The sequence below is a fragment of the Hoplias malabaricus genome, chromosome 6 (assembly GCF_029633855.1).
Source record: "Hoplias malabaricus isolate fHopMal1 chromosome 6, fHopMal1.hap1, whole genome shotgun sequence".
NCBI lineage: Eukaryota > Metazoa > Chordata > Actinopteri > Characiformes > Erythrinidae > Hoplias > Hoplias malabaricus.
The window spans coordinates 48685836-48698077 of NC_089805.1; the positions used below are offsets into that span (position 1 = coordinate 48685836).

The window sequence follows — 12242 nt, forward strand, 5'->3', positions numbered from 1 at the left end:
TGATTTAAAGGCTCTTGAATTTGGGAAGTTAGAGGACGTTCAGAACCCAGTAATGCTGGTGTCCACGAGTTTCAAAATGCATTGGGCAGAAGTGTATGATGATTATAATTAAAGAGCTCACACTGAGTAAAATCTAACTTTTTATTACATTTTCGGGATCTTTGGTGTTACTTTTATTAAGTTTAAGTTACTTTCAGTTTTTAATTAAATATTAATTGAGCCCAGTTCCAATTTTTACAGTGTAGCTTTCTAGAAGATTAAGGGGCAACCACATCTACTCTCAGAGCATCGTATTTTCCATTTAAACCTTAGCTTACACATAAAGCATTTACTTCTATAGGTGTGGTTCACACCAAGGTTAAAGATGTGATAAAGAAACCACTAGAAAGCTCTTTGCAGAAAGGGGAAGATTCTCACACATTTTTGTTGCACATTCATTGCACTGTGCATGTACATGATGGTCACTCTGTGGCTCAGGTCATCTTCTCACCCTCACAGAAGCAATTGTGTAACATGTTACTTCAAAGGAAACGTGCACTTGACAATGCTGAGTGTTGAATGATTTGCGAGATCATGGAGGAGAAGTGCAAAATAGAGATAAGTGTTTCGTGTCCCATACACAGTTGTGGTGTCTGTTTTCTGCACTGTTAAACCCATTGACTTGAACACACCCATAAACCCGAGCTGTGTTAAAGTTTCAGTTCCTCCTGAGGATGTGGCTGCAGTCTCAGACTGCTTGTGTGTGAAGAGCAAATATAACGTTGGGCTAATAATGTCCACCCAGCCCATAATAGTTACCCCCAAATATAACTATCGACCAAAGAAAAGTCAGTATCCACTCAAGTGTGACGTTATTGAGGGCATGACTCCAGTGTTTGATTGGCTCGTCACTGCTGGTGTGATTGTTCCATGCCCTGATTCACCAGTTTGTGCTCTGATTTTTCCGGTGAAGAATATTAGTGGACAAGGGGATCCTGATGAGTGCCGATTCGTACAAGACCTGCAGGCAGTTAATTCCACAATTCATCCACATGCTCCAGAGGTCTCAAATCCACACATTATTTTACCCCAGGTACCTACTAACAGCACTTATTTCTCTGTGATTGATTTAGTGAATGTGTTTTTCAGCAAACCAGTGCACCTGGTACTGGTTCACTTTCTCATTTAAGGGTAAATCATGGACATGGACCTCATTACCCCAGGGCTATGCAAAGTTCTTCTGCAGCACAATTGTCACTGAATGAATTTAGACCTGAAAGATAAACTGCTAACTAGAACCTTAACATTAGCACTAACCTGCTAACCATAGCCTTAGCTTTAGCCTTGGCCTGCTAACAATAATCTTAGCACTAGCCTCAACACACCCCCAGCACAGTTTTATCACAACACACAAAGTCATGGTTTATAACAGAGAGATTAAACACTTACTGGATGAACAGAGAAAACTAATTCCTCAAACAAAGAACTGAATGGAACTGAGCTGTTACTGAACTCCACCTGTTTGTAGGTGTCACCAGGTGCTCCTCCTCTACCTCACCTCCATTTTAAAGGACACTATATAAAAAAAAAATAAAGCACAGTAACAGTGTTAAAGCTTGTTGGAGTAAACTAAAGGTGTGATGTCACTGTGTTCACAGTCGGCTGAGGGTTGAGGAAGGTGTTCCTCAGGAGAACTTTATTGTTCTCTACTTTCTCCTCATCTTCTGCTTTTCTCTGTATCATAACAGATTCTCAAACTCTCTGCATCCTCCTCTGGTGGATTCTGATTCTCTTACTGCCTCAAGCAGTTCTGTAAGGCTTTCTACCCAAGCTTTACATGAACTGGGGCAGATTGAATGGGTGTGGATAGGACTAGGCTCCAAGGTCAGTGGACGGAGCTGGGTCATCCCTACACAGCCAGGTTGGAGGTGCTGTGAACGTATCAAAGCCCTACACCCATCTCATCATGATCCAAGACATATTGCAGAGTGCAAGCAGAAACCTGATGAGTCAGCCAGGTCCTAATTATCCAGGCTCTTGGAGGTGATCAGAAGGCATGGAAGAGGAGGACCACCAACAGAGGACAGGGAGACCGCTGATATGACACCGTGGGATAGTCATCTGAAATATAACTTTGTCTGCTGGTTGCATGCTCATGTGAAAGCACATGGTATGGATGTTGATTTGGGTCGCCTGAAAGAGGTGGAGAAGTTTGATGCACATGCAGAAAAGACTTTGAACAACAGAAATGACAAAAAGAAGGAAAAATGAGAGTGCACACTGACAGAAGCCCAGCTGGCTCTATGGAAACAAGTAGCTGGGAAAAATCCACAAAGTGGTGTTCATCGTGGTCATGGACGAGGACGTGGTCGAGGACAAGGAACGGCAGGACAGAACTCAGGTTGTTTCTCCTGTGGACAGCATGACCACCTCATAAGAGACTGTCCTATTGTCAGAAACAGACGTGAGGGTCAGGACCTGACAACAACTGCGGAGGCAGACTGAGATGGGGAGAGTGAGGAAGAGAAGCCAGAGGGGGGTGGAGCATCTGGACAAGATCATGAGCTGATAAGTGAACAATTTTTGTTATTAACACAAACAGATGCTTACACTGCCATTCCTAGAATAAAGATGACAGTAGCAGGGATAGAACTTAGCTTTCTAGAAGATTAAGGGGCAACCACATCTACTCTTAGAGCGTTATATTTTCCATTTAAACCTTAGCTTACACATAAAGCATTTACTTCTATAGGTGTGTCTCACACCAAGGTTAAAGATGTGATAAAGAAACCATTAGAAAGCACTTTGCAGAAAGGGGAAGATTCTCACACATTTTTGTTGCACATTCATTGCACTGTGCATGTACATGATGGTCGCTCTGTGGCTCAGGTCATCTTCTCACCCTCACAGAAGCAATTGTGTAACATGTTACTTCAAAGGAAACGTGCACTTGACCATGCTGAGCCTTGAATGATTTGCGAGATCATGAAGGAGAAGTGCAAAATAGAGATAAGTGTTTCGTGTCCCATACACAGTTGTGGTGTCTGTTTTCTGCAATGTTAAACTCATTGACTTGAACACACCCATAAACCTGAGCTGTGTTAAAGTTTCAGTTCCTCCTGAGGATTTGGCTGCAGTCTCAGACTGCTTGTGTGTGAAGAGCAAATATAACGTTGGGCTAATAATGTCAACCCAGCCCATAATAGTTACCCCCAAATGCAACTATTGACCAAAGAAAAGTCAGTATCCACTCAAGTGTGACGTTATTGAGGGCATGACTCCAGTGTTTGATTGGCTCGTCACTGCTGGTGTGATTGTTCCATGCCCTGATTCACCTGTTTGTGCGCTGATTTTTCCGGTGAAGAATATTAGTGGACAAGGGGATCCTGATGAGTGCCGATTCGTACAAGACCTGCAGGCAGTTAATTCCACAATTCATCCACATGCTCCAGAGGTCCCAAATCCACACGCTATTTTACCCCAGGTACCTACTAACAGCACTTATTTCTCTGTGATTGATTTAGTGAATGTGTTTTTCAGCAAACCAGTGCACCTGGTACTGGTTCACTTTCTCATTTAAGGGTAAATCATGGACATGGACCTCATTACCCCAGGGCTATGCAAAGTTCTTCTGCAGCACAATTGTCACTGAATGAATTTAGACCTGAAAGATAAACTGCTAACTAGAACCTTAACATTAGCACTAACCTGCTAACCATAGCCTTAGCTTTAGCCTTGGCCTGCTAACAATAATCTTAGCACTAGCCTCAACACACCCCCAGCACAGTTTTATCACAACACACAAAGTCACGGTTTATAACAGAGAGATTAAACACTTACTGGATGAACAGAGAAAACTAATTCCTCAAACAAAGAACTGAATGGAACTGAGCTGTTACTGAACTCCACCTGTTTGTAGGTGTCACCAGGTGCTCCTCCTCTACCTCACCTTCTTTTTAGAGGACGCTATATAAAAAATAAAATAAAGCACAGTAACAGTGTTAAAGCTTGTTGGAGTAAAGTAAAGGTGTGATGTGACGGTGTTCACAGTCGACTGAGTGTATGAGTGTAGAATACTGAGATTATCATCGTATTCTACTTTCTCTTCATCTTCTGCTTTTCTCTGTATCATAACAGTTTCTCAAACTCTCTGCATCCTCCTCTGGTATGGATGTTGATTTGGGTCGCCTGAAAGAGGTGGAGAAGTTTGATGCACATGCAGAAAAGACTTTGAACAACAGAAATGACAAAAAGAAGGAAAAATGAGAGTGCACACTGACAGAAGCCCAGCTGGCTCTATGGAAACAAGTAGCTGGGAACAATCCACCACAAGCGGTGTTCATCGTGGTCATGGACGAGGACAAGGAACGGCAGGACAGAACTCTGATTGTTTCTCCTGCGGACAGCATGACCACCTCATATATGACTGAGACAGGGGCTTGCACAAAGAAAATAAATGTCCCAGTATATTAACAATCAATATATGAAGCAGTTCATTATTCTTTATGGGTTGTCACATCTTGTGTTTGTTTTCCTCACCATGTGCTCATTTAGCACATGGCTCTGTTTATTCTTCCTGTCTTCGCCCTAGTCCCACCTTAGCCCCGCCCTCTCATCAGAGTCTCCTTTGTAGTCCTGCCCTCTCGTTATTGTCCCCAGGTGTTCCTTGTCAGTGCTCTGTGTATATATAGTCCCTTTGTTTCAGCGTTCCCTTGTCGGTTCTTGTGTGTGTAGATGTGTTTCTTTGTCAGTTGTCTTACACATTGCCACCAGTTCACAGTTGTTATGTTCCTGTTCTAGTTTGTATTCTTGACTCCATGCTTGTGTTCGTTTCTGTCCCTTAATAGTTCAGTCATTCTGTCAGGATCGCGTGGTGGACTGATGGAGGCGGACGCACTTGCTAAAAACACAGCGAACTTTATTTAAACAGAACTATACAAAACAGATAGACTTCAAAAGAAAGGAAACACGATGACTGAGAAACATCACGACAGAGGAAACGATACGAGGAACAGACTCAGCAGAGACAGACTAGACATGGAAACAAAACAACGACGTGGAAAACAATGACAGAGAAACAGCGGAGACAGACAAACTTGATAACATGACAAAGGTAACAACAACAGGGAACGAAACAGTACAAATGACTGACAAAACAGGAGTGACACAAGGGAACTTAAATACCTGACACAGACAAGACACACCTGGAACAGATAACGAGGGGGACGGATCACCAACGAGACTGACGAGGACGAGGGCGGAGACACGAACAATAACAAACAGAGCCATGTGCTAAGAGAGCACATGGTGGGGAAAACAGACACGACAGAACAAGGGCGTGACATGGGTACAGTACTTGTTACTATTTAATATGTAATTGAAAAAAATCCCAGATATTCATATTTTAAAAAATACTAAAAGTATACAGACTAATATATTGTGATATATAATAATAAATATATAGCAATATATTAAATAATATATAAGGAATATCTGCTTTTAATATATTGTATATATGGAAATGTAATACATAAAATATATTTACTCATGTATGTCAATATATTTAATTTTATGTCTAACAATACACTTATTAATATATTTAAGTATACATATTTCCATATATATATATATATATATATATAAATATATATATATATACACCATATATTACCACATGTATTGCAAAATGTGAAACATCATTTAGATATATTTCAATTCATTTATCTAAACAAATTATCATATTTTTTAAATATATGAACCTTAAATTTAATTATTGTAAATTTTCAAATTAAAAGTTAAGTAAATGGAAATCAAATAATCAACATGCAAATACGTCTAAGCTCCATATATAAAAATATCCTAAAAATGAAAGGAAAGAAATGAAACATGAAAAATCTTGTTACCTGTTTAACAGTCCATCTTGTTTCTATATTGTTTTCTAGTAACCACCAGTTGATCTGTTGTTAGGTCAATATTAGTGTTTTTGTGTTTTACCCATAGCTCCAGCTAGAGGATACTTAAAGTGTGTGTGTTAGTGTTACTGTAACCAAGTGATAAACTTGAATTAAGCACTCATTAAAACAAGGTCCAAGAAAACAAAGGGCCCAAAAGAACAGCTTGTAAAAAAACAAGGTACAGAACAGGTGAAGAAAACAAAATTAAGAACAGATATGTTTTCCTATTTGACATTGTCCATGTTGTTTTTTTCACACAGTCACCCGGAGCGGGAATCGAACCCACAACCTCCAGGTCCCTGAAGCTGTGTGACTGCAACACTACCTACTGTTCCACTGTGTTTCCCGTACAAACATTATGTAAATATCAAAACCTTTCAGATTTTACCAAGTAAAGCTTGCAGTTTCTTCCCATAAAGAGGCTGTCATCGCTCTGCAGTGGGATTGACCTTGTTGATCCCTCCAGTCAGGTTGGAATTCAGGAGAACATCAACACTAAAGAGTCCCATCAGTAGCATTCATGCCATCCCACTGACTGTAGGTTGTGCTTTTGCAGTCCCCCAACAATGAGCTGAGACAGTGGTGGTGTCATCATTTCCCAGTTTCACCTTATAAATTCGAAAGAAAAAAATAATTACAGCCAGGAACAGATCACTACTCTATATATTTTCAATTACTATTCAAAAGTTGCAAAAAAAAGTGAAAAAAAATACTTACTTCTAAAGGTTTGCAAAATGTAGCTTCATGCTCACTTTCACCCTCACAAACCTTTGGTTTGAGATCTTTGGTTGGAGTATTATTGGTGAGAACCATTTTCATGTCTGCTATCAAAGATGGAATCCCTGGGAGGAAAAAAAAAAAAAAAAAAAAAAAATATATATATATATATAAAAAAAACAGTGATAATATAGAACAATAATACAAAAAATCATAATGTAAAGAGAAAAAATAAAAATTAAAAACTTGAAATACCATATATCTACCACTATATATTCCATAGAGAATTCTCTTACCAGCAGGAAGCAGGTGGCTATACATGTAGGGCTGGGTATCACCACTGATTTCCCGAATAGATTCAATTCTGATTCACAAATCGATTACCAATTCGAAATTGATTAATTTAGGAATATTTCAGTTATAATGACAGGTTTTGTTTGGATATGAAAATAGATTTTCCAGAGAATATTGTAATTGCTCAAGGAACTCTCAACCTACCATTAATTAAAATATATGTTAGTACTTGAGCTCCAGCCATATTTAAGTGAATAAAATAAGGGAATAAAAAGCTCATTTTAAAGATCGATTTCAGGTTTATGTTAATCGATATGGGTTCATTTAAATGAAGATGGTTTTGAATAAATTTTTTTTAAACCCACCACTATAGCCCTGACCTCTCCTACACTTCAACCAATCAAGTATTTGTTTTATATTAATATTACTGTGAAAGTGGTTTTAAATTTGTCTCTGATTAAGTCCTACATTTAACTTTTTTGTCTTATATTAGAATGTTATATGTGTGAAAATACTACAAAGCCTTAGTCTTTGCTCATCCAAATAGTGATGTGGACATTGGTTGCATTTTGTTAAACTTGAACAGATCTCCAGACTGAATCATGTGACGTGCTCACAAGTATTTCTCATGCACAGTACATGTATTGTTCATGTCCACATCTGAGTGAAATTTACTTACGCTAAATCACAGCTTAGGAATGACTCTATTAAAGAAACTGGTAGGATATCACATGTAGTTCCAGCTGAAGAAAATTATAGATGTCACGCCTTCTTCCTGTCAGTCTGTTGTCCCCGCCATGTGCTTTATTTGCACATGGCTCTGTTTTGTTTATGTTCTAGTCTCCGCCTTTGTCCCGCCTCCTCGTCTGTCATTTGTTAACCTGTCCCCTCGTTATCTGTCCAGGTGTGTCTCGTTTGTGTTAGTATTTAAGCCCTCTTGTCTCGTGTCCTGTTTGTCGTTCATTTCATCTTTCTCTAGTCGGTCGTGTTTCCTAGTCTGTCTCCAGTTTCTCCGTGTTTGTTTTCCTAGTCGTTGTTTCCTGTTGCAGTTTCTTTTCCTCTGTCGTTATTTTGTTAACTCTTTAGTCTGTCAGTCCAGTTTGCCCTGTTTAGTTCACCGTGTTTAGTTTAGCCTGCTTAGCTCCCTGTTTATTTTCGTTCTGTTAATGTCTCTTTGTTTTGTTATATTCCGTTATTAAAATTACTGTGTTTTAGCGAGTGCGTCCGCCTCCGTCAGTCCGCCCCTCGTTCCTGACAATAGAATGACTGTTTAATGCAAAGGGTGGGTTGTTAACAGTAACAGGGAGGGTTTTAAAAGTCCAAATACTCATTAAATACATAATCTTTCCTCTACTTTGCGGAAATTCATTTTTAGCGGGTGCTCTTGGAACGCATCCCCCATGAAAAACGAGGGATCACTGTACAGTGTGAATTATTAAAAAAAAAAAAAAGCTCATTACCGATTAATCTTAAAAATACTTGCCTTTAACTACCATCTGGCGCAGTCTGGTATTTTCAGTGTTTGAAGTTTCTTCTGGACTCTGGATTCCTGGGGTAGGCTGGTTGACTTCAGAAAGAATTTCTTCCTCAGCCCCTCTCTGAGCAGCAAGTTTGGGCTTTTTCTGTAGGGTAAAGTATTTTGATTCTGGATTAACCAATTCACAAATATTCCAATTTGATACTTGTTCCCATTTTGAGGTAATTCTCAAGTTTATATTCTTAATATATCAAAGAAACAATATTAAAGTGATCTGATTATAAAATACATTATGCATACAGAAAATATGCCCCAAAGTAATATTACATAATGAACACTAATGCACTGTCTGAATATAAAGAAGCCGTCTCTGTCACCTAGTGCACTCTATAGCTGTTCATTTACCTTCCTTGATGTTTCACAGGTTGTGTCTGAATCCTCATCTTCAGCAAAGAACAGGCGTTTGGGTTTCCTATGTCTTTTGTGGTCTTCTGGCGTGTCTACTTTTAAAAGTTTCTGCTCAGCAGCTTTTAATGTAGACTCTGTTTCTACATTTATATAGAAATATATAATTTATAATGGCAAATTTACCTAAAAGTAACACCAATGCAAGTTATAAAACACTGTATATTTGAGGGCTAATAGTAAAAGAATAGCCAATTTTTATGTTAAAATTGTCCCATTTAAATTTTTATCATGTTGCTTAACCACAGCTTTGTTACTTTGAAAATTAAGGAAACTTGCCTGCTAACTGTAGCACGACTGCATACTTGCCATTCGTTGACAGGCCTGTTGGTGTTAGCCGTACAACATTCTACAAGATAGTTTCTGGAGGTATCTGTTGGATCAAATTCAACTATCCAGCTTGTCAGTCGGTCCAAGAAAAGAGGACATACCGAAACTTGGACATTTGATTCAGCAAATTCAAACGTGAAGGTGCCAACTTTAGCGCACTTTTCTCCCAACGTCATCTTGTCTTCTTCGAAAGGGTAGTCCCACCCTACTGTGCTGCGATTGGCTGACACTTGTTTGTCTAAACCCTCTGTATTTGCAGTCCAATCACAGGCCTATTTTGCAGAAGTTGCACGGATTTATTCCGTGCCTGGCTCTTGGTGTGATAAATGAACCAACTGAAAAGGAAATATATCCTCCATGGCACCAATGAAAAAGAGATTCCAGCAAGAATAAAATGATGGAAAAAAGGTTAGTGTTTAACTTTATCCTAGTAGACTAGCTGGCTGTTCTGTATCACCTACAACCAGTAACTTTAGCTCTACTTTAGCTAGGAGTTCATGCTAACTAGCTAGCTATCTGTCTGCTGCGTACTTCATTCAGCTGATCTGCGTACTTCATTCAGTACTTGATCAGCGTACTTCATTCATTTAGCTATTAACAAACTTTTCTTCCTGATTGGTGTGTGTAGTTAGCTAACTTAAAATGTGATAGTTAGTATATTCATGCACAGAATGGGAATTAGAAGAAATTAAATATTTTTTGTTTATGTCTCGTATTTCTGAAACCAAAATTCAGCCCCCGTTTTTGTTTATTAAAAAAAAAAATTATATATATAGCATTATGTGCCTCTTTTAATCACAGGAAAGCACATATAGAGGCCAACAACTAAATAAATAATGTTTTTGCTCTGTATTTTTTTAGCTAGATGACCATGACAGTTCTGAGTGGACTATCTTCTCAAAGTGGATCAGGAACTAAAAAAGAAGTTGATGTAAATTTGAGCTGCTTAATTTTCATGTTACCAAGATAGTGATGATGCATTGTGACTAAGAGGTCAATAGTGTCTTTATTTTTATTTTATGAATATTCCCCTCTGTTCCCTTAAATACATTAAGTCAAGTTAACATTGGACTTATGATCTCATAACAGGACTTGAAGCATGATTCGTCAGACTGCAATTCTGACAGTGGCTCTGAAGATGCACAAGATGTCACCCACATTGCAGTGAGTAAATTGACAATTTATATGTAAAGTTTTGTCATAAAAAAATATCTATAAAACTAACCATGTTTTATGTGTGTGTGTGTGTTGCAAGCCTGAAATGCAGGGATTGAGGAATAGATGTATAATAATAAATTAAATTAAGTTGATCAGACAAAACAGGAGATGTATTGTAAATTCATAAAGTCTTTAGTAAAATAAATGTCAAAGTTAATGTTAGAAAAACTGCATTTTTGTTTTATTTGCATTTTCCATACTGTCCCAACTTTTTCTGATATGGGGTTGTACATGTCTAGTGCATCATTTCAACAGTACATATTTGTCGAAACTTTGACATCTTCACTAGAATCTGATTTCTGTGCCACAGGTGATCTTTTCTTTTTACTGTTGTTTTGTAACCTATGTAGAGTAACAAGCATTTGTTTTTAAATTGATCTCTCTGAAGCTTGGACACCTCTCAGTGGACAGCAGTGTCTTTCAGCAAAGGATGTCTCTGTAGGTACCAGTTAATGTGTGTATATTATCAAAGTATGCTTTTGCTGTGCATGTGTGAATCTGTTTAATTGGAAAATTAGTAAAGACCTGATACTTGTTCTTGCACAACAGAACTTGATGCGTCATGATGATTCTAATCATGCCACTGAAAACTTCTCTGAAGCCACTCATGAAGATCAGCACACCACTGTAGCTATAAACATATGAATGGGTTATTCCTTAGGTGCTGTACTATTTAAGTAATTATTTATTTCAGCACATTGAGTTTAACACAGTGGGTGTGCAAGTTCAACCAATGTCCGAACAATTAAGCTTTACACAAACAGTTCACCCAAAAGTGAAAGAAAGACTCCTATGTCTTGAACTGTTCGTTGGCACAATTCCTTAACATTTGAAGTAGATTTAACAGTATCAAAACTCACCAACAGCACATTGGCACAGATATCTGATGTAATCCACAGCACTTGTAGGTTGCAAGTTTGGATAGATGCTTTCTGCTTAAGTTTACTAGCAAGCTCTATATATCTGTGCTCTATATATCTGGGAATTAGGGGGTGGATAGATGCAATTTGCTGTTGTTCCCAGTGCAACAGTCTTTAAAGGCGTCACATTGTCAGGTATCGTACCCATAGAAATTGTGGCAAATGTAAACCTCATCAAATCACACAGAAGCTATGTAGAGACTGCACAGGGTTTCATGAAAATATTTTTTTGGGTTAACGGAAGTATTGGTCTGTTTAGTAGGCTGTGACTTAAACATTATTATTATTATTATTATTATAAAAAATAAAGTATTAATTCAAATTTTTCAGAATTTTCAGGATCATTGTCAATGTCCAATAGTTTAAATATCCACAAATATCCAAGCATTTACACTCATGCTTTCTAACAATCAGGCACTTTCTCTGTAACATTAATTTACTATGTTTCAAAATAAATGTATTTTTAAATAACAAAATGTATCATTTTGAATGCATTTCTTCCGTATTGTCTCTTATTTAATTTCTTTATAAATTAAACATACATAATGACTGTGGTGATTCTTCACCCAGATATCCTACATCACCACTTTTGTTTGAGGATGAATGTTCCATAATGTGTGATCGACCATATTTGAGGCCGTATTCAGGGTCATCCACAGAAGACGTCAACCCTGATAGCTTGGATGTCTGTGTTGGTATGCGTGTGTTTGAAACAAGGAAGTCTTTTGCTGACTTTGACTCTAACTCTGAATCCATTCTGAGCAGTGGAGAACAATTTGCCCTTGTACATGACGACAGCAGTGATGAGTCAGTAAATGAGGGAGTGATCAGAAATGAACAGCTTCTTCAGGTAAATGAAGAGCCACTTTATGCTGGTTCACCACTTAC

At 38.1% G+C, this 12242-nt stretch overlaps 2 long non-coding RNA genes across 2 annotated transcripts in view; both read left to right on the plus strand.

Annotated features, from left to right (window-relative positions):
• The window catches only part of LOC136700382 (uncharacterized), a 33186-nt gene extending 28608 nt beyond the window's left edge, over nt 1-4578 (plus strand). Inside the window, exons 2-3 of the long non-coding RNA XR_010803739.1 lie at nt 1728-3463; nt 4117-4578. This is a non-coding gene — a long non-coding RNA (uncharacterized lncRNA). The remainder of the gene's footprint in view (nt 1-1727; nt 3464-4116) is intronic.
• A 4507-nt stretch (nt 4579-9085) lies between these two features.
• LOC136700513 (uncharacterized) lies at nt 9086-11736 on the plus strand. The gene is made up of 5 exons (XR_010803758.1): nt 9086-9624; nt 10078-10209; nt 10306-10380; nt 10823-10872; nt 10984-11736. It is a non-coding gene; the product is annotated as an uncharacterized lncRNA (long non-coding RNA).
• The last annotated feature ends 506 nt before the right edge of the window (nt 11737-12242 follow it).